The sequence below is a fragment of the Anabrus simplex genome, chromosome 1, assembly GCF_040414725.1.
Source record: "Anabrus simplex isolate iqAnaSimp1 chromosome 1, ASM4041472v1, whole genome shotgun sequence".
In the NCBI taxonomy this organism is placed as follows: Eukaryota; Metazoa; Arthropoda; class Insecta; order Orthoptera; family Tettigoniidae; genus Anabrus; species Anabrus simplex.
Genome location: NC_090265.1, coordinates 607848183 through 607871570, shown reverse-complemented (window position 1 = coordinate 607871570; position 23388 = coordinate 607848183). Strand labels below are relative to the sequence as shown.

The window sequence follows — 23388 nt, the reverse complement described above, 5'->3', positions numbered from 1 at the left end:
TAAAGGGCTAAAGGAGCAACAACCTCGTCGATCGCTATCAGCAAGAACGCTTGTACTTTGTAGAAAATTAATCTTTATTGGTAAATGGATTCATGTTCAGAACAAGGAATGGAACCTAGGGGTTACGTCTTACCTAATAAAATCCCCGAGGTGCGATGAGTTACGTTTTTCGAACTAGTGTTTGGAACACTGAACTTTTCAAGATGGCAAGAGTGAGGTTAGCAATGTTCTGTTGTTGGATTTTAAATTCCGCGCTACAACATGCATAAGGTGGCAGCCCTTGAGGTTTACTCCCGTAAAGATGGCAAGAGTGAGGTTAGCAATGTTCTGTTGTTGGATTATTAAAATTCCGCGCTACAACATGCATAAGGTGGCAGCCCTTGAGGTTTACTCCCGTAAAGATGGCAAGAGTGAGGTTAGCAATGTTCCGTTGTTGGATTTTTAAAATTCCCCGCTATAACATGCAAAAGGTGGCAGCCTTGAGGTTTACCGCCGTAAAGATGGCAGCAGTGAGGTTAGCGACGCTCCATTGTCCTTCAAAGTGAGGTTAGGGTTCGTCAAGAAGACAGCTGTCAAAAAAGCACGTGGCTATGTTTACCAAACAAGAGCACGTGGTCGTGACGTCACGGTCACGTAATCAATCCTTAGCTCGACGTCGCTAAGAGCAGCATTAGGATTAGCTATGCTTAAAAGTCTTGGGAACAGAGCAGCAGTATGAATTGCTATGTTTCAAAGCGTGTACACATCACCTATCGATTTTACATACATCGACCATCGAACTAAACTTCATCCGCTAGATCGTGCTGCTATCTTAGCATGACTTTAAAGTACAATGAATAGCCATGTTTCAAAGCGTGTACACATTACCTATCGATTTTGCACGCATCGACTCTCGTACTAAACTTCTCCCGCTAGATTGTGCTGCTATCTTAGCATGACTAAGATGCATGAACTGAAAGTACGAAGAATAACCATGTTTTAAAGTGTGTACGCATTACCTATCGACTTTGCATGTATCGACTCTCGTACTAAACTTCTGCAGGTAGATTGTGCTGCTATCTTAGCATAACTTATACGCATGAACTTAAAGTACAGAGAATAGCTATGTCTCAAAGCGTGTACACATTACTTATTGATTTTGCATGCAACAAATATCGTACTAAACTTCTTCCTCTAGATTGTACTGCTATCTTAGCATAACTTATACACATGAACTTAAAAGTAGAAAGAATAGCCATGTTTCAAAGCGTGAACACATTACTTATTGATTTTGCATGCATCAAATATCGTACTAAACTCCTTCCGCTGGATTGTGCTGCTATCTTAACACAACCTATACGCATGACCTTAAAGTAAAAAGGTGTGTACACATCACCTATCGATTTTGCATGCATCGAATCTCGTACTGAACTTCGTCCGCTAGATTGTGCTGGTATCTTAGCATAACTTATACACATGAACTTAAAAGTACAAAGAATAGCCATGTTTCAAAGAGTGTACACATCAACTATCGAATTTGCATGTATTGACTCTCGTACTAAACTCCTTCCGCTAGATCGTGCTGCTATCTTAGCATAACCAATACGCATGACCTTAAAGTAAAAAAAGAATAGCCATGTTTCAAAGTGTGTACACATTACCTATCGACTTTGCATGCAACAAATATTGTACTAAACTTCTTCCGCTAGGTTGTGCTGCTATCTTAGCATAACCTGTACGCATGTACTTAAAGTACAAAGAATAGCCATGTTTCAAAGCGTGTACACATTACTTATTGATTTTGCATGCATCAAATCTCGTACTAAATTTATTCCGCTAGATTGTGCTGCTATCTTAGCATAACCTATACCAATGAACTTAAAGTACAATGATTAGTCATGTTTCAAAGCGTGTACACATCAACTATCGAATTTGCATGTATCGACTCTCGTACTAAACTTCTGCAGGTAGATTGTGCTGCTATCTTAGCATAACTAAGACGCATGAACTTAAAGTACAAAGAATAGCTATGTCTCAAAGCATGTACACATTACCTATCGATTTTACAAGCATCGACTCTCGTACTGAACTTCTTCCGCTAGATTGTGCTGGTATCTTAGCATAACCTATACGCATGGCCTTAAGGTACAAAGAATAGCCATGTTTCAAAGCGTGTACACATTACCTATCGATTTTGCATGCATTGACTCTCGTACTAAACTTCTTCCGCTAGATTGTGCTGACATCTTAGCATAACTTATACACATGAACTTAAAAGTACAAAGAATAGCCATGTTTCAAAGCATGTACACATTACCTATGGATTTTGCATGCATTGACTCTCGTACTAATCTCCTCCCGCTAGATTGTGCTGCTATCCTAGCATAACCTATACGCATGACCTTAAAGTAAAAAGAATAGCCATGTTTCAAAGTGTGTACACATCACCTATCGATTTGCATGCAACAAATATCGTACTAAACTTCTTCCGCTAGATTGTGCTGCTATCTTAGCATAACTAAGATGCATGAACTGAAAGTACGAAGAATAACCATGTTTTAAAGCGTGTACTCATTACTTATCGATTTTACATACATCGACTCTCGTACTAAACTTCTTGCGCTAGATTGTGCCGCTATCTTAGCATAACCTGTACGCATGAACTTAAAGTACAAAGAATAGCCTTGTTTCGAAGCGTTTACACATTACCTAATGATTTTGCACGAAACGACTATCATACTAAACATCTCCCACTAGATTGTGCTAAAATCATGTAAGTGTGCTGCTATCTTAGCATAACCTATCGATTTTTCATGCATCTACTATCGTACTAGACTTCTTCCGCTAGAGCATGTAGCAATCGCTTTTGAGTATCCCTAACCCATGTGCATGAACTTAAAGCATAAAATGAGCTATGTTCTAAAGCGTGTACACATCACCTATCGATAATGTATGTATCGAATATCGTACTAAACTTCTCCTGCTAGAGCGTACGAGTATCGCTTGTGCGTGCACGAACTTAAAGCATAAAGAATAGCAATGTATAAAAATCTTGTAAACAAAGCAGCGGCATTACGTATAGGTAAGATTAAATGCGTGCACACATCATGTATCCATGACGCACACAGTACTAAACTTATTCCATTAGAATGTACAAAGTTCGCATGTGTTTGTGCTGCTATCTTAGCATAGCCTATGTGAATGAACTTAAAGCTTAAAGAATAGTGATGTATAAAAATCTTGTGAACATAGCAGAGTGTTAACTACGTAGGTGTAGACATTCAACTTTACATGCTGAGGCAGCATACTACGTGACCGTGACGTCACGACCACGTGCTCTTGTTTGGTAAACATAGCCACGTGCTTTTTTGACAGCTGTCTTCTTGACGAACCCTAACCTCACTTTGAAGGACAATGGAGCGTCGCTAACCTCACTGCTGCCATCTTTACGGCGGTAAACCTCAAGGCTGCCACCTTTTGCATGTTATAGCGGGGAATTTTAAAAATCCAACAACGGAACATTGCTAACCTCACTCTTGCCATCTTTACGGGAGTAAACCTCAAGGGCTGCCACCTTATGCATGTTGTAGCGCGGAATTTTAATAATCCAACAACAGAACATTGCTAACCTCACTCTTGCCATCTTTACGGGAGTAAACCTCAAGGGCTGCCACCTTATGCATGTTGTAGCGCGGAATTTAAAATCCAACAACAGAACATTGCTAACCTCACTCTTGCCATCTTGAAAAGTTCAGTGTTCCAAACACTAGTTCGAAAAACGTAACTCATCGCACCTCGGGGATTTTATTAGGTAAGACGTAACCCCTAGGTTCCATTCCTTGTTCTGAACATGAATCCATTTACCAATAAAGATTAATTTTCTACAAAGTACAAGCGTTCTTGCTGATAGCGATCGACGAGGTTGTTGCTCCTTTAGCCCTTTAGCCCTTTAGCCCATTAGCCCTTTAGCCCTTTAGCCCATTAGCCCTTTAGCCCATTAGCCCTTTAGCCAAGGAATGTGCGGTAAGGAGGAGGAAGAGTCCTTTCATCCTTTTTGCCCTTCTGATAAGATGTAACCCCTGGGTTCCATACCCTATCACGATTTTTTTTTCAGCCATGTTTATGCGATAACTTGTTCGACTGATTTTTACACACAAGACGAATGATGGAAGGTAAATAATTTGAAGTTATACTTTGGCTATATCGTTTACCGAGCGAGTTAGCCGCGCAAATCATCAAAATTGTACTTTTGCTCTGAACACATCAAACAATGTTCTGATCATATGTTGAGGTTAACAACATCGATTACAGTGTTCGATTCTAGTCTTGCTATGTTTCATTCTGATCTTCTTAGAACGAGGGTACCCCCTAACATGTTCTAAACACATGTTGTATTGAGTACAGTGTTCGATTCTAGTCTTGATCACTTATTTCGTGTTCTGAACACATCGATCAATGTTCTGATCACATGTTGTATCGAGTACAGTGTTCGATTCTAGTCATGATCACTTATTTTGTGTTCTGAACACATCAATCAATGTTCTGATCACATGTTGAAGTTAACAACATCGATTACAGTGTTCTATTCTAGTCTTGTTATGTTTCAATCTGATCTTCTTAGAACAAGCGATGACATATTCTAAACACATGATGTATTGAGTACATTGTTCGATTCTAGTCTTGATCACTTATTTTGTTTTCTGAACGCATCAATCAATGTTCTGATCACATGTCGTATCGAGTACAGCGTTTGATTCTACTCTTCTTATGTTTCGAAAGTCTAAACATGCACAATAATGTTATCGCTGCACACGCTTGCCTTCGCGATGCAGGTTTAAACTTGTTCGATATAAAGCTATGCCTTGACATAAGAGGCGGAGGAGGAGGTAGAGAAGGAGGAGGAGGAGGAGGAGGAGGAGGAGGAGGAGGAGGAGAATGATAAGGCCTTAACAGCCTATGTATAGTCGCCTTTGTTTAAAGATGATAGCTGTCAAAATAATTTTTCAAATTATCCACCACCACATTTCAGCTAAAGAGGGCAGCAGGGTGCTCTGTTGATTAAGCACATAGAATTTCAAATTGCCCTCCACCACATGCATAACAGCAGCTGTTATCTTGCGCAGTAGCCTCTAAGCTAGCTTTCTTCATAAGAGTAGCCGCCATCTTGTGCGAGCACCCCTAGGCCGTCTCATAAGGAGCTATGTATAGTCACCATTTTGTGTCTGCCATCTTGCGTAAGCATCCCTAGGACGTCTCAAGGCATCTTGTTTCTCATAAGAGCAGCCACCATCTTGTAGAAATAGATAGCTGCGAATGGCAAAGGGCTTAAGTAGGAATCGAACCGTTGATCTCATCATTAGACTATGTTTTTTCTTGTTCCTGATACTACGAACCTACGTATTAGGCGGAAAAATTTTGTCCGTTTTGCTCTACGATGCATCGTTTTCGAGATATTTAACATTTTGCATTTAAGCCTCCAAATTTAATGAATCGAACCTGCACGGCACGTTATACTCTCTACCATAGCTAAACCTGATCATGTTACGAAGACTCGCTTCAATACAAGCTAAAACAGAGCAAATGCCAAAGGGCCTAAGTAGGAACCGAACCGTTGATCCCATCATTAGACTATGATTTTCTTGTTCCTCATACTGCGAACCTAGGTATTAGGCAGAAAAATTTTGTCCGTTTTGCTCTACGGTGCACTGCTTTCGAGATATTTAACATTTTGCATTTAAGCCCTAAATTTAATGAATCGAACTAGCACGACACGTTAGCCTCTAAGCTAAGAGCAGCAGCCATCTTGCGCAAGCACCCTTAAGGCGTCTCATAAGGAGACGTGTATAGCCGCCATCTTGTGTCCGCCATCTTGCGCAAGCATCCTTAGGGCGTCTCTAGCCATCTTGTGCAAGGACCCTTAAGCCGCCTCATAAGAGCAACCGCCATCTTGCGCAAGCATCACTAGGGTGTCTCATAAGGAGCCTTGTATAACCACCATCTTGCGCAAGCATCCCAAGGGCGTCTCATAAGAACCTGTGTATAGCAGCCATCTTGCGTAAGCACCCTTAAGGAGTCATGTATAGCCGCCATCTTATGCAATTAGCGTCGAGAGAGGACTGCTGTAGAATTTTTCTTTTTAAATTATCCACCACCACATTTCAAAGGTATCTAGTTAAAGATAGCAGCACTGCGTATGACAGGTGACGAATTTACATCTACTGCGATAAAGAGGGCAGCACGGTGCTCTCTGGATTAAAGATGGCGGATGATAGCTGTCAAAAAAGCACGTGGCTATGTTTACCAAACAAGAGCATGTGGAATTTGCCGCCACCACATTTCAAACTAAAGAGGGCAGCACTATGCTCTGTTGATTAAAGATGGCGGATGGTAGCTGTCAAAAAGCACGTGAGTTTGTTTCCAAACAAGAGCATGTGGAATTTTTCAATTTACCGCCACCACATTTCAAAGGTATCTAGCTAAAGATGGCAGCACGGTGCTCTCTTGATTAAAGATGGCGGATGATAGCTAACAGAACTTTTCAAATTGTCCGCTACTACATGCTTAAGGTAGTAGCCATAAAGAGGGCAGCACGGTGTTCTGTAGATTAAAGATGGCGGGTGATAGGTGATGAAATTGCCCGCAGCACAGTGCTCTATTGATTAAAGATTGCGGATGACAGCTGTCAAAAAAGCACGTGGCTTTGTTTCCCAACAAGAGCACATAGAATTTTTCAAATTGCCGCCACCACATTTCAAAGGTATCTAGCTAAAGAGTACAGCACTGTGCTCTGTTGATTAAAGATGGTGGATGGTAGCTGTCAAAAAAGCACGTGAGTTTGTTTCCAAACAAGAGCACGTGGAATTTGCCGCCACCACATAGAGGGCAGCACGGTGCTCTCTTGATTAAAGATGGCTGCTGTCACGTGGAATTGTCTGCTACCACAGGTATCTAGCTAAAGAGGGCAGCACTGAGGTTTGCGATGCAAGATGGCTGCTGTCAAAAAGCATTTTTCAAATTATCCGCCACCACATTTCAAAGGTAAGTAGCTAAAGAGGGCAGCACTGTGCTCTATGGATTAAAGATGGTGGATGACAGCTGTCAAAAAAGCACGTGGCTGTCAAAAAGCACGTGGATTTGTTTATCTCGAGCTAGTGAGGTTAAGTTGGTAGCACTAAGGTTTAGGCCCGCCAAGATGGCAGCACTGCCGATGACAGGTGACGCAAGAGGGCAGCACAGCGCTCTGTAGTTTAAAGATGGCGGATGGCAGCTGTCAAAAAGCATGTGGCTGTCAAAAAGCACGTGGCTTTGTTTATCTCGCGCTAGTGAAGTTAAGTTGGTACCACTAAGGTTTAGGCCTGTCAAGATGGCAGTACTGAGGTTAGCGATGCGTTGTTGTCTGTCAAAAAGCACGTGGCTGTCAAAAAACACGTGGCTTTGTTTACCTCATGCTAGTTAGGTTAAGTTGGCACTACTGGGGTTTAGGCCCGTCAAGATGGTAGTACTGAGGTTTGCGATGCGTTGTTGTCGATGACAGCTGTCAAAAAGCACGTGGCTTTGTTTACAAATCTGTCAAAAAGCACGTGGCTGTCAAAAAGCACGTGGCTTTGTTTACCTCGCGCTTGTGAGGTTAAGTTGGCACTACTGAGGTTTAGGCCCGTCAAGATGGCAGTACTGAGGTTAGCGGTGCGTTGTTGTCTGTCAAAAAGCACGTGGCTTTGTTTATCTCGCGCTAGTTAGGTTAAGTTGGCAGCACTGGAAGAGGCCTCTGGCTGAGGTGGAGGAGGCCACTGGGAGGCCACTGGCTGAGGAGGAGGAGGAGGTGGCCACTGGGAGGCCACTGGCTGAGGAGGAGGAGGAGGCCACTGGCTGAGGAGGAGGCCTCTTCCGAGAGCCGGAGGAGGAGGAGGCGGCCGAACCATCCAATTATACTACTGACATCGACATTGATCGCTCAGCCAAGGAGTCGGACGACGGCAATATTTCATTGTTAGATAAAATCAGACCATTCGTGGACTTCTTAAGCACACTAAGGATACAGATGTTAGATTTTGATTGTGAATATTTGGCTTGCTAGATATACTAATACGACAACTGCCTATAATTTTACATTACATGATACGGCATTGTTAGTCCTTTAATATCTATTTTTTAGCCCGGTGGCTTCTTGGATCCTTAAATAGCATTACCAAGGTTTATGCGATTAATGACAAACGACAACAACAACAAAAATATTGATATAATAAAATCATTTCTTATGGATATTGCACCGTTCCCGCGTCCAGGTCGGGCCGCAAAGAAATCCTGACTAGCTCCATTCATCATTATCTATCAATCAAGTATCTGTTTCGGGTCGTAGGTTCCGAGAGTAAAGTCACCATGTGAGCTAAACGGATAAATTCGCATCAGATCAGTTCGTTGGACGTCTCCATCTCACGAATTAATCCATAACGCTTCATGAATATCTATCATACACAATATACGGATGTTTATAAGTACTTAACTAACCTAAGATACCATTATAAGAATGGATAAATTCATCCAATATCACTTTATTAAATGTTGTGTGGCTTTTAGTGCCGGGATATTCCAGGACGGGTACGATTAAATAATCTTGAAATAGAATAGAAGTAATCTAATCTAATTAATATGTAAAAATATCCAAAGATATTTGATATAAAAATAAATATTGCCTATATACATTGCTTCTGTTGAAAAGTAGAAAATAATCTAGAGATACGTCTGCTACATTGTGTGGGTCTCTGGGAACATATGGGCAGGTCATCCCTCCTTTTCCGTCATCTCAGGATAGCTCCGTCGACTCCAGGTCACCATCTCCAGACAATCAGCCCTGGTCTTCTTAGTCCATGACGCTGGCTATCTCTTGCGCAGTTAGGACAATAATACAGATAAATATGGCCAGTTTCGTCATCGTAGTATTCAAAGTCTTCTAACATTCATAAACGTATTGAAAATAATGCTTCCTTCAATTAAATCCAGCTAACGTCTTGCAGACTACTAATATGTCTTTCTTAATTATAATTCGATTTAGCTTTCTACATCTTATTTTCAATTGCCGTAGTTTTTATTATTTTCTTGCCAGTGACTTTGGATTATATCTGCTACTTCTGCGTGGTGTCTTGTGACGTAGCCTGTTACGTAACGATTCCCAACAAGTCGTTTCAATTTCTCAGCTTATTAACTGACGATTGCTACACTACGCAATATTACTGTAGTCTTGCTTTTTTCTCCTGATGTTATTCTAAATTATTTTCTATTTGAGCCTTTGGCCATCAATACCATCTTCTTTATGCAGCAATGTGTTGTATCGAGCAGCTTGAGATGATTTATTCTGGATTTTTTTTGTAATATTACAGTTGTAACAATCCTGTATCCTTCATTCTTTTTCACCACCTTCTTGATACTATTTCTCGGCTTATTCCTAATATGAATAAAATCTTCTCGATATTGGCGATTAAATTTGCGTGTCGTGTTCAGTTTTATCGCGGCACAGCGTCCATTTTGGTTCCGAGATGTTCATTCCTAACAGTGAAATGGCACAATATTGCTAGACTGGTGCAACCCTTGTAAGGCAGACCCTGCTGCAAGGGTGAGCGACATCTGCCGCGTATAGGAAATCTAAGTACTGTTGTGATGGAGAATAATGTTGTGTGTGTTGTGCGAGTTGCAGGAATCTTCCCCGAACGGAGGGAATTAATCATGTAAGATTAACATCCCCAACTTGGCCTAGAATAGAACCCGGGGTATTCTGAACTGAAAACCATTCAGCCAAGTAGCCAGAAGCGAAAATCGATGGTGGCGCTAAAACGAGGCGTGTAATGCATGATATGAGGAGTGAAGTAGTTCGGCCTAGCTTTCCTCCCTGGGCCAGAAAGTGCTATTGCTACACTATTGATCCTATGATTAGCACCTTTCACAATTCTCAAAACGCACTAATCGTGCTCCAAATGTCATCACTCATCATCACCCGTACCTCATCAGCTTTCATAGCGACATAGCTCTAAAAGAAACTGGGACTTCATTGGAAGCTACATTATGCTCCGGCCTGCGTCAAGACACAGATGCCAAGATACTGCATCTACCAAGAAATAGCCACAAGCGGAGTCTTTAAACAATGCCTCTTAAAACTTTAATAGCACGAATTATGTGAAATAACACGAGATCAGAGCACAGTTTTAGCCAGAGACATTTCAAGATTTTATCACCGTATTACAATAGTTAAGTCTCTGCGGAAACACCTTCGCTGTATTGTTCAGTGAACAGGAGATATACTCTATACATTAATATCCATTGAAATCGTGCGAGCTAATGCTTTGAATCTGGCAATTGGCCAAGAATTGAAGCCAATAGTCTCAAAACCATTAGAAAACATTTCATAACTTAGTTCGAGAACAAATGGAGTTGATGGTTTTGTTAGCCATAACTGTATAATTAATATATGTATAATTAATTATTTCCATACACATCACTTCATTACATTTCTGCGACAGTTCTCTACTGTAATATGCTGCTTCATTTCTCTCTCTTCTCAATAATCCCTCTCAGAACGAAGTTGTGTTATCTAGACTTCCCTCTACATTACTAAAGGTTGATAGTACATTAATAATGTAAATCATTACTTCTTTCTTTCTTGATTTATTTATTTATTTATTTATTTATTTATTTATTTATTTATTTATTTATTTATTTATTTATTTATTTATTTATTTATTTATTTATTTATTTATTTATTTTTCGCTGGGACCATCGAGGACTGCGATAATGTTTTATTTGGCAGTGAACTTTGCTTTCGTTTGAGCCCAGAATTCTTTCATTTGTGAGTTGGCCTGCTTCTGTTCCTCTTGTCCAAGGAACAGCGTGTCTTCCTTTCGATTGTTCGTCTCAAGATTAGCCCGTTCATCACTGTCAAATCTCTGTCAAACAGTAATTATTATTATTATTATTAGGATGATATAGTGAGATGGACATGCAGATTGCATCACGTGACTGTGAGCTTGCATCTGGAAGTTTGTGGGTTCGACCCCCACTGTTGACAGCTCTGAAGATCGTTTCCTACGGTTTCCCATTCCATACAAACCTAATATTGGCGTTGTACTGTAGAGTACATTAATAAAGCTGTCGGACGATTTCTTCCAAGTCCTGTCCCACCGTCGTAAGGTATTTCTGAGTCAGTGGGACGTAAAAATTGCTGTGTCTCCTCTTGAAGTTACTGCATTACGCTAGCATTACTTTTCCCTGCTTATTTTAGTCATTTATTGATGTTTCTTTGACCAATATTTGTGGTCGAGTGCCCTTTCTGATGCCAAGAATATGGGCCGAATATATTCACAATGCTTGTTTGGTTGGTAGTGCGGTGTGTTGTACGTAAATGAAGAAAATATCACGACGGATACAAACAGCCAGTCCCCATGCTACGGGAATTAATTATACACAGTTTAAATCTCCGTCTCGGCCGAGAATCGAACATGGAACCCTCTGAACTAAAGGCCAGTGCCTTAACAATTCGGCCAACGAGCCGGATACAGAGCTAAGAGAGCCCACTAAGAGAGCTTCAGGTATCTTGGTCCTACAGTGGCCTCTTTTATTGTTGTCTCCACTGAAACATCCTATGCTTTTATTAATCGGAGGAAAAACAACACTGCCACGAAAGGAGTAAAGATAGACTTCCCATGCAATAACGTCGGTGTAGGAAGAGAACAAGAGTTCAACAAAAGCGGTCGGTTAGGAAGGATGGAAGTGAGGAGCCTAGCATGAGTACACGACTAAGTGCAAGCAATGTCAGGTTCAACTTGAGGCCGCATGGTTGCCAACCTACGCTCTCAGGTTGATATTTACAGGTTTAATCTACAACTTCATTTAGGGTTAAAATATTATAGAACAATTCTCTCCTTTGAAGGCAGATATTCCTGCCATCTTCCTCGAATTATTTTTTCTTTAAGACTAACAATTTGTAAAAAGAAAAATTCAAGGAAAAAGTCCGCTAATTGGTTAATAATCCGTTTACCCACAAGGGTTGCTTTTCCTCTCGGACTCAGTGAGGGCTCCCACCTCTACCGCCTCAAGGGCAGTGTCCTGGAGCGTGAGACTTTGGGTCGGGGATACAACTGGCGAGGAGGATCGCTACCTCGCCCACGCGGCCTCGCCTGCTATGCTGAACAGGGGCCTTGTAGGGGGATGGGAAGATTGGAAGGGATATTATGTACATGGAAAGGGGAAGGGAGCGACCGTCGTCTTAATTACCATCTTGGCATTTTCCTGGAGTAGAAGTGGGAAACTAAGAAAAAACACTTCTAGTATGGCCGAGCAGGGAATCGAAATCCTCCCTACTCATTTGAGCTGCCAAGGTTGAGTAGACCCCGTTCCAGCCCTCATACCACTTTTCAAATTTCGTTGTAGAGCCGAGAATCGAACCCGCGCATCCGGGGGTGAGAGCTAATCACACTAACCACTACACCACAGAGGTGGACATAAAATGGTGTTTTCACCGTCAAATTCCTTCACACATTATATGAATCCTCAATTTTTAATTTTAAGCCTTGGTACTGATTGGAATAGTTGATATATTTCGTACAGAGTATTCCCATTTAAGGGGCATGTTATCCCAGTGATGTCGTCGCAGGTTCCCCATCGTGGTTTGACTCCTGGCCAGATCTGAAAATCATATCCCTCTGATTGAGATTCCACGTGAACGTAGATTTCTAGGAGCTATGATAACGATATCTACTGTACTACGGTCACGTAAAATTTCAGGGTTTATTGCCATTAAATTCCCACTAAGAGAGCTTCAGGTATCTTGGTCCTACAGTGGCCTCTTTTATTGTTGTCTCCACTGAAATCAAGATCAGATCGTACTCAGCTAACAAAAATTATTTATTGTTTCTTTGGATGGTTTATTTCAGCCAAGGAACTGAACTGATGGTTTCTAAAACCCTCATAAGACCAGCCTTCGGGTACGCCTCCGAAACATCGTCTTTAACATACAATATTGGACACATTTTAGAGGAATCCTCAGAAGTATAGTTTGGTGAGTTTGTGACGATTGCTGTTGGGGAAAGTGAAATAGTGCAGAAATGTCCTACATGTATTCTAACGCACCAGTAACAAAATTCATCGGAGCAGACGGGTCGAGATGGCCTGGTCATGTGATGAGAATGGAGGAATCTGAAGCACCAAAGCAACTTGGGAACTCTGTAAGACAGGGACTCTCAGAGTGCATGCACCTGTGCGTTGCGCGACGCAAGGTACAAAAGACGATTTCGCTAGGTTGATCAAAGTGCAGACCCCCACTCCTCGATTTTGAGCAATAGCGCTGTCTCTCCCTTTCCCTACGCCTGTCTCGCTCGCTCCGCCTGTCTACCCCTTCCTTTCTTGCTCTGCAGCGCTCCACCATCAGAGCACAGTCAAGCCGAGCTGAGTCGAGTCGCCCCGAGACTAAACACTGGTCCGAACCAAGCCGAGTCGGACCGATGTACTGTGCACACAATCTCTGCGCTTCGGTCTGTGCACGTGAGATTTTGGCGGTTCGAGAGACCCTGCTATACGACAACGTGAAAAAGGCCAGCCTAAAACCAGATGGCTGGAAGGTGTGGTGAGTACTGACAGAAACTGGATGGTGTAAATGGAGGACTGCAGCCTGTGATCGAGTCAGATGATGGATACTTATTGAAGAGGCTCTGGTCCACTGTTGACTGTATTGTCACAAAAGAAGAAGAAGAAAAGGACGGCTGAGATGAGTGGCTCAGACGGTTGAAGCGCTGGCCTTCTGACCCCAACTAGCAGGTTCGATCGTGGCTCAGTCCGGTGGTATTTGAAGGTGCTCAAATACATCAGCCTCGTGCCGGTAGATGTAATGGTGCGTAAAACAACTCTTGCGGGACTAAATTCCGGTACCTCGGCGTCTCCGAAAACCATAAAAGTAGTTACTGGGACGTAAAACCAATATCAATATTATTATTATTATTATTATTATTATTATTATTATTATTATTATTATTATTATTATTATTATTATTATTATTATTTTGCTAGGGGCTTTACGTCGCACCGACACAGATAGGTCTTATGGCGACGATGGGATAGGAAAGGACTAGGAGTTGGAAGGAAGCGGCCGTGGCCTTACGCTTCAGCATTTGCCTGGTGTGAAAATGGGAAACCACGGAAACCATTTTCAGGGCTGCCGATAGTGGGATTCGAACCTACTATCTCCCGGATTATTATTATTATTAAGAAGAGGAGGAGGAAGCAGAATAAGAACACTATTTTCCACTGATACCTTGTCTGTTCAGGTGTATTTGAAATTAAATATTTCCTGTAGTTTGAATGTCGACGTATAATGCCGGTGTAATAAATTACGACCGCAGTATTAACAGTGTCATAAATTAGAGCTAGTTTGGTTTTCATTCCTGCTCAAGCATAAAACTTTGCAATTTATTCTAATTATCTCATTCATGCTCCATTTCCAATTATCTTCTAATTATTATGTTGACTAAGATCTGATTCGCCCGAATATTCGATTGGCTCCATGCAACCTAATATATCGCTAAATGGAACTGGTTCAATTAGCCTATAGTTCTTGTGACAAAAGCATAAATATCAATTATATGTATTTTTATCATGGCTGTCATTGACTGGCTGTGCAATTCATTAACCCCAGGCTTTACGCTGCTAAAACATTGATTGTGGAGCCTATTGTAGCATTGTTAGTGGTATCCCCTGGTAGTAGGATGGTTTGGGTTCATTGTATTGTTCTCCTCCACTGAGTGTGTGTACAAAGCCCAACCACATCGCACGGGTTCCGACTACTAATCAATTGCAGGACTGTGTTTCACGACTTGCCGTTGCTCTGTACGAATCTAAATGATAATCCAGTGTATTGTGCATTCGCCAAAAATTTGGAATATGAATATCACAGTCGAAAAATACGTTCAGTCCACAGAGGACAATTAGGCGAGCTAAATATAAATCTGAAGTTTACATGCTGAGGTATCAAAAGAGAAAACCATTTGACCGATTGTTTGAACAAAGCCTAATACCCTCTTAAATTTGTAAATGTTTTAATAATAATAATAATAATAATAATAATAATAATAATAATAATAATAATAATAATAATAATAATAATAATAATAAAAATTCATCGCCAGCTTCTCACGCCTACGTGTCATCTGTTGAGCGCTTGACTCGTGTCTTAAGAGCGAATGACATACCTGTTGTCTCATGCTGGTTTAAATATCCAGGGATTTGAGGATTCAAACCGAGGATATAAAACTCGAGAGTCGAGTGGCTAGACTACTACACTAGCGAGCCCTCAAATTATTATTTCAATTGCTTACCATACATTTATCAGAGATTCGTTCTAGGACACGGAAGAATGCCAGAATTTAACCTCAGTGAAGTACTTCTTTAATCTACCGTGTAAATCTACTTCCCTCTGTTGATAAGGTGTAGACTGTTAGCCTCTGGACTCCAAGATTACCGTTTCGAATCCGGTGGTGTTTTGAATTACGGAATAAAATTTCTTTCGGTACTGCGTCGAACAGTTTTCGGAGGGAGTTGACTAAACGGCAGGGATCATGTAGTTTTAAGCTTGTTTTCGGAAGTATATGGATTCGAATCCCATAGTCAGAAGCCCTCAAGATGGTTTCCTGTTTTCACACCAGACATATACCGGGGTTTAACCTTAATTCAGACTATGACCACCACGTCCCCAGTCCTAGTCCTGCCCCATCTAAACTATTCGTACGAGGTTCAATCAGTTGCGGTTGAAGAAATACAGTTTACGTATCTATCAGGTTGCGTTCGGGGTCGGCGGTCCTGAAAATGGATTTCCGTGGTTTCCATTTTCACACCAGGTAAATGATGGGGCTGTACCTTAATGAAGGCCACGGTCGCTTCCTTTCCACTCCTGGGCCTTTCCTATAGCATAAGACCTATCTGTGTCTTTGCGACATAGGGCAAATTAAAAAACGAAAATAAATACATTTCTGGAGACACGTTCGGTGTTTACTCGACGACATTTATTTACAAGTATACTCAACAATAGAACGTCGAAACTGATATGCAGTCATCGTGAATGGTCTCAATCATAATGCTTGCAGATGGTAGCTGAGACTATAGAACATGATCAATGGCGTATTTAGATTTAGGCCTAGAGCGGTAAATTTGGAGGGAATCACAAATTTTGAACTTTCATTTTTATAACAGGAAACGCTTTATTTATGCTACTGACATTCACAAGATAATTATTTTAATTCATTTTGCTTTGGAAATCATTAGTTAAAATACAGTTTGAGATGGTTGAGCATAAAACTATTGTATGCCAATTTAATTGCAGTCCATCACGAAAACTGTTCAAAAATGTGTCGTCCTGTTTCAATACACGCTGTGCATTGACGTACCATTGCCTGTCATATACGTTCAAAGAATCAAGGTACTTGCTGTTGAGAGTGCGCAGCTGCAAGCACCGAAGCGACGAGTTCTTTCTCTGATTCAGAAGGAGTCTCTTACAATCTCTCGTTCTGCTCTAAACGAACGAAAACGTACTGCGTGTTGTCACAGCAAAGATATTGCATTCTGGCATCACAACATGTTCAACAGAATATGACGATTTTGAACAATGAGACCCATCATTCATTTATACACACGGGTATAGTTGAGTCTGTGTATTTGACAGTAATTGAAGACCTTCTCGAAATAAGGATGTAACCAACAATCAATAATTTTTCAGGAGAGAGGGAATTATTTTGGGGGTTTATTTCATGGTACTTGAGCCAATTGCATATGCAAATGTACAAATGATTCATATATTAAAACAATATTGCATTCTATAACTTAATGCTTTCAAAATAATGTAGGAATTGGAAGTTGTACAATGGAAAATAATCCGCAAGTATGTATGTCTTACATTTGCATATAACAGAAGAAAAATCCTGTACTTGCACTTTGAACAGAAATGATAGCAAATAAAATTAGACTAGTGTAAAATTAAAAATAACAACAATAAAATATGTCAAGAACGTATTTCGAAATGTAGATGTGATTTCGTCTGTGGTCTTTTTTAAATGATGAAACGAAACGGCGTATGGCTTTTAGTGCCGAAAGTGTCCTAGGACAAATTTGACTCGCCGGATGCAGGTTTTCTGACTTGACACCCGTAGATGACCTGCGCGTCGTGATGGAGATGAAATTGCGATGAAAACGGCACATACACCCAGCTCCCGTTCCAGCGGAATTGACAAATTATGGTTAAAATTCCGACGCTGCCAGGAATCGAACCCGGGACCCATGTGACCAGCACGGTAACCACTTAGACATGGAGCCAGACTATTACACCTGATAATGAAACAATACAAGCACTTTCAACCATCTTGACTGATGTTTCATTCTTACGCCATGAAGGACAAAGTTCTGCTGGCTCTAAACCAGCTCAAGTTAAAATTTAAGACATAAGATGACATCACAGCATAGAAGCGTGATGATATACCCTATTTCCAGTGAAATCTCCCTGTTCAAAAATGTGTTGGTTACATCCTTATTTCCGGGACGTCTTCAGTTTGTATTAGACCCGTGGTTACTTACCAAAAGGGTTTGTTTCGGTCTCCTCTATTGTTGTTGTATTTAATGTTTGACACATCTTATATACCGTGTGATTGGAATGCCCTTTTCTTCTTTATTATTATTCCAATTTCAAATTAAAATAAAAATGTTTAATTATTGCCCTTCATTCAACAACACCGTTTTTTATAACAGTAGTTCAGTTTCTGGATGTTAAGACGTTCTAACGGATTTTTTTTTATATTTTATAGTGCTCTTACTTGTTTCGTATATGAATATATCACCATTAGGGAAAAACGAGTTGTTTTATTGGTTTTCTTGTTCTTAAATTTTAAAACACCATGAATAACGGTGGGAAGAAATTTCGTAGTAAAATGTGATTGGCTTTACGTCTCAGTAAGTACTTTTAAGATTTTCTGAGACGCCAAGGTGCCGGAATGATGTCCCGCAGGAGTTATTTTACGTGCCAGTAAACCTACTGACACAAGGCTGTCGTATTTGAGCACCTTCAAATATCACCGATCTTAGGCAGGTCCGAACCTGCCAACTGTTTGAGTTGCTCAAAATTAGCCCGGAAAACCATTTAGTGGCAATCAGTACAAGAAGAGAACGAAATAAAAGGAAATTTAAGTAACGAATTTGTGATGTAGTACATTTGCCTGGTGTGAAAATGGGAAACCACGGAAAACCATCTTCAGCGCTGCCGACAGTGCGGTTCGAACCCACTCTTTCCCGAATACTGGATACTGCCCGCACTTAAGGGACTGCAGCTATCGAGCTCGGTCTAGGACATTGTGTGGGAACCATAAACAATTACTACAATTTTAGGCTACAAGATTTATTTTTTTGTGCACGTAAATCAGCATGCTCATTAAAGATAAGCAGCAGGACTTACCGCAGGTCTAGAGGAGCATGAAATATCTAAATGCGCTACTGCACATGATTATTATGATGCTATTCATTATTTATAAACATTCTTTTTTCTTAAATTTTGAACTAGGATCGCCTTTTCTGATTTTTACCGGGTACTCTTTCAAAGGAAAATGGATGTAAAATAGTAATAATAATAATAATGTTATTGATTTTACGTCCCACTAACTACTTTTTCGGTTTTCGGAGACACCAAGTTGCCGGAATGTTGTCCAGCAGGCGTTCTTTAACGTGCCTGTAAATCTTCCGACACGAGGCTGACGTATTTCAGCATCTTCAAATAACACTTGACTGAACCAGGATCGAACCTGGCAAGCTGGACTCAGTCCGGCAAAATGAATCTAGCGTAGTATCTATCTAGAGAGACAGTCAACATTTATGTACAGAGCAGGAGATTTGTAGCTTCTGAAGTAATCATACGTTCTGCTCTTCCTCCTTAATTCACCTTAGATAAGAAAATATCTACTTCCTAACCTTCGCACGGAACGAGCATAGCTGTGAAGATGGGTTGGATATTTAATAAAAGACTGTATTTCTATTTTTCTCCCTTAATGTTACGTCTTCAGGGGAATATTAAAGCCGACATACACAAGGCTGATACACAATTCCATTCCTTTCTTCCCGAAATGATATTGATATGCGGTTGCTGGGCTCATCTAATGGAAGGTAACTGAGCGGAAGTAATGCTGGCGGATGTGGTGGGTAGGAAGAGAACTCTCCAAGTCGAGCACAATAATGTCGTTACTCCACTTGGATCGTCTTACTAACAAGTATATTCATCGCTCTTCAGTATGGTAGATATGAAAATGGTAAAAAGCTCGTAATTCAATCACCGTTTACATCTACTGACATTTCTTTATAACAGTTTAAAGATCCCGTTGATATATATTTATTGAGAAACTCAACGTTTTTCCGGGCATTCTGGATTGCCACAAAGACAAAGTTTAACTCAGAAAAAATAAATTAAATTTGAACAATATTAAAAACACAATTATACGGCATTAAACACTTGGAAATTTTGTTATTAGGACATTCAGGAGAACTGCTGCCAACAAAGATGTGATTTTAATATTTATAAAGATCGTCGTAAAGTGGCGAATACCAAAATATTGATTCTTCGCTTCTGTAAGCCGACTTTGTTCCAGAATTTCGTAAAAGGCCTACTTATACTGCCACGACGTGCCCCTACCATTAAACCCAATACTTCCACCTTTTCTAAATGGTACATTCCACTGTAAAATTCGATTGTAGGTGTGTAGATGTTCCTCTTTTCAGCGTTACCCTCCTCAGGGCCGGTGTGATGCTCCATTCTGTCAGTGCGATCGATTAAATAACCTTTCTTGCTGTCATGTTTAAAGGCTATCATGTGAACTGTTCTGGTGCTCCCATTTGTTGACACGCCGTGAACCACTTCGTAAACAATATAACCCTCTTCTCGGAGCTCGTCGGCAATGAATGATCTTACTTTATGATGATGGGCGTTTCTTAATGTATCACCAAGAGGGTAGTTTCCCAAGACGTGACCCAGTGTTTCATTCTGTCTGCCACATCTGTGACAGAACCGTAACTGAAACCGAGTATGTTGGTTAGATTCTATTATTTATTGATCTGATCCACCTGCTCAATACTTGTAATAATTATATCATAAGTCTATTTTACACTTTTAGGACATGTTTCGGCTCTTATTTGAGCCATCTTCATCTAAAATGAAAATAGATTCGTCATTTTAAACGTAATACGTGAGAGAAATTTAGCCCAGACAGTTTCAACGGCAAAGACTAGAAGGCCGTTTCGCCCAGGTACACTGGAAGCATGATTTTTTAATTATTTTATTTTATTTCTCTTCAATATTTGCTGCACCACCCACTAGTAATGAGATAAATTCGTTACATATTTTAGATGCAAAGTTTAGGAACATATTGCTAATCCAAACATGAAACAAATCCAGTACAACTTTCTAGTAGTAACTCCCATTTATCAGATTTCTATCCACTTAATCATATATTTTATATAATATGTTATGTTAGAATTCGTAAGGCTAAGGAAATATAATATTTTGGTTTAATCGTTAATTTTAACGCCCATATTTGAATGAATTTGCTAATATTTCTTCACCAAGCTACAATGGGGCAGACTGCAGGCTTACATCTTTACGTTCTTGTTAATAGGGCGATGATAGCCATGTGACCACGAGTTTTAAGAGAACTCTGAACCACAATGATATACATGTTCATTTTATTGTGCATTAACTCGGATTCAAAACGCGGGCCGCGCAGGTGGTAGGCGTTTCACGAAATTAGTAGTCTAGCACGCCCAGCAAAACGTCATAAAAGCACGCGAATCGAGATCCATATTGAAGTTAACTTGTCTTGGTAGCCTGAAGAGCGCTAGTGAAAATGCATTGAAACATCATCCAATCCAGACGGATTATCCAACACAACCTATTCGTGTGTAGAGTGCACTCTGGTCGTACATGGAAGAGCACCGCGATGACAGTGAATACATGAAGGACTGTTCTGTTCATCTTCACTTCTGCAAACGCTAACATGTTGTTACTTTGTCCAAGACAGAAACGACTTTCAGCACTGATCTCCTCTCACCTCGCCAACCACTCTCTCCTGACCCCATCGTAGACGATCACGACGGTGATGGGTAAATGTGCCAGAGGAACACGACAACTTAAACCTACCTCTAGCAATCGATTGTTTATTTTTCATGCAGACTCACTGAGGTCCATAGAGGCTCTGATTACACTAGTGACTGCTATCCGGTCGATTAGGGTGGCCTGAACGAACCTTCCGTCCAGTCGCTCATCAGTGCTGCAAGGTAGAACTGGTAGGGCTAGATGGCTGTATAAATCCTCTGTCTCCAATCTTCACCACCACCGATGAAACACTGATCTCACACCTTAAGTGAATGGTAATTGTGCGGAGCGGTGAGCCGCTTTCTCAAAGTTCCGCTATACGGCCACGTTCAAAGTCGGCGGGTGCTCACCGTCTCCTGTGCATTGCAGACAAACTTTGTGACACACACACAACGGGAACGCACTGGCATCGGAACCTGGTGTGTTATCCGAGATAACGGAAAAAGACACTTGGTCTAATGGCTGCAGACCGGTGCAGTTCTGAGGACCTTCTACTCTGTCTATCACAGCATCTGACAAATTTTTAATCTTATATTTCATTCTGGTTATTTCCCCGATAGTGGTGTGATGCGAGCAAGGTGGAATTCCGTATGCTAGGTCATTTATCAACATTTTTTCATTCAGCGAGGTGAGATTGTAAATTTGGTACACATGTAGCAATTAATATCATTAGTAATTTTGACTGTAAGTTTTAGTTATATGATACATTTCCATGTTCATTTCAAATTACTTTTCACACAGCCTAATAATTTCGGCTACGGACTTACATACTGGTAACATACAGGGAAACCGCTGATACTAGGTCCACAACCGATTATATTGAGATGGGGAACCAATGGTCGGAAATGCATATTTATTGTGTTATGGACGTACACAAAGTGCACCACATAACAACAACGTAGCTCATAGTAAGTGATGACCGCCAGTCTCGGTGCATGTATTCCAACGGCGAAAGCAGTTCTGTAGCACTCTCGTAAAGACCCCGGGTGTCTGTTGTACACTGGAACAGGCAGCGGGTGATAAACAGTGTACACCCATGACCACCAAACTGACGTACTGTACACAACTTAGCTCATAGCACGTGTGTCATGTAACAGCCGGATGCATCGCAACGTCCTGCACGCAAACCACCAACCCTGGTGTCAGTTGCCCATAGCATCAGACAGGTTGTGATGTGCCCATGGTGAGCTGTGTTACTGAGTACAGTGCAAGACGCGTAGTCAAAGATGGAACGTTACTCGTCGTGAGAGGTGGCAGATATGCATTTAATGTACGGTGCGGCAGGATGTAGTGCCCGTAAAGCAGTACGAATGTACAAAGAACACTTTCCCAGCAGGCGTCATCCTAATCGGAAGAAGTTTATCTCGGTGGATACCAACTTACGAGAGACGGGGTCGTTCACGCCACAGAGAGGTTCCCGCCAAAGGCATGCCCGAACACCAGACTTTGAGGAGATGGTGTTGGATCGTGTGGCCAATCACCCAGCAATAAGCACTCGTCAACTTGTCCGTGGAACGCACACTTTGAAGGATACACTGTGGAGAGTACTGGTGGAACAGGTATTACACCCCAATCATAAAAAGAAGTGTGCAAGCACTGTGTCCAACGGATTTTGAGCCCTACGTTCACTTCTGTCAATGTATTATCCACCGGAGTGCTGTAGTGCCGAACTTTGTATAGTTTTTATTGTTTACGATCGAGGCCTCTTTCGCCCGTGATGGTGTTTTCAGCAGCCGTAAAATCTATGTCTGGAGTGAAGACAACCCCCCCGCCACCTGCATCGGTGACCACCATCAACGATTCTCTGTCAAGGCATGGGCGGGCATTGTCCAAGATCACCTAATAGGACCTTATTTGCTGCCTCCTCGTTTAACAGGTCTCCGTTACCTGGTGTTCCTGCGAGATGTGCTGCCACAGTTCCTGGAGTCTGTACCCCTTGTTGTGGTTTCAACACGACGGGGCACCAGCCCACTTCGATGTTAATGTCCGCAATTACCTGAAGAACACTTACCCACACCGTTGGATTGGAAGGGGAGGACCTGTCCCATGGCCAGAGTGATCGCCGAAACTCACGCCTCTGGACTTTTTACTCTGGGTTTACGTCAAGTCGTTGGTTTATGAAATCCCCGTAGAAGCGGATGAAGACATGCTTCCTAGGGTCCAAGCTGCCTCCTGGTACAGCAGACATCAGGGATCTTTGCGAGAGTGCGGCAGAACTTCATGCGCCATTGCCATGCATCCATTGAGACTGGCGGTCGTCACTT

General features: G+C 41.3%; 1 protein-coding gene across 1 annotated transcript in view; it reads left to right on the top strand.

Annotated features, from left to right (window-relative positions):
- LOC136881822 (uncharacterized) overlaps positions 1 to 23388 on the top strand; it is a 474626-nt gene that overhangs the window by 59081 nt on the left and 392157 nt on the right. The window lies entirely within an intron of this gene.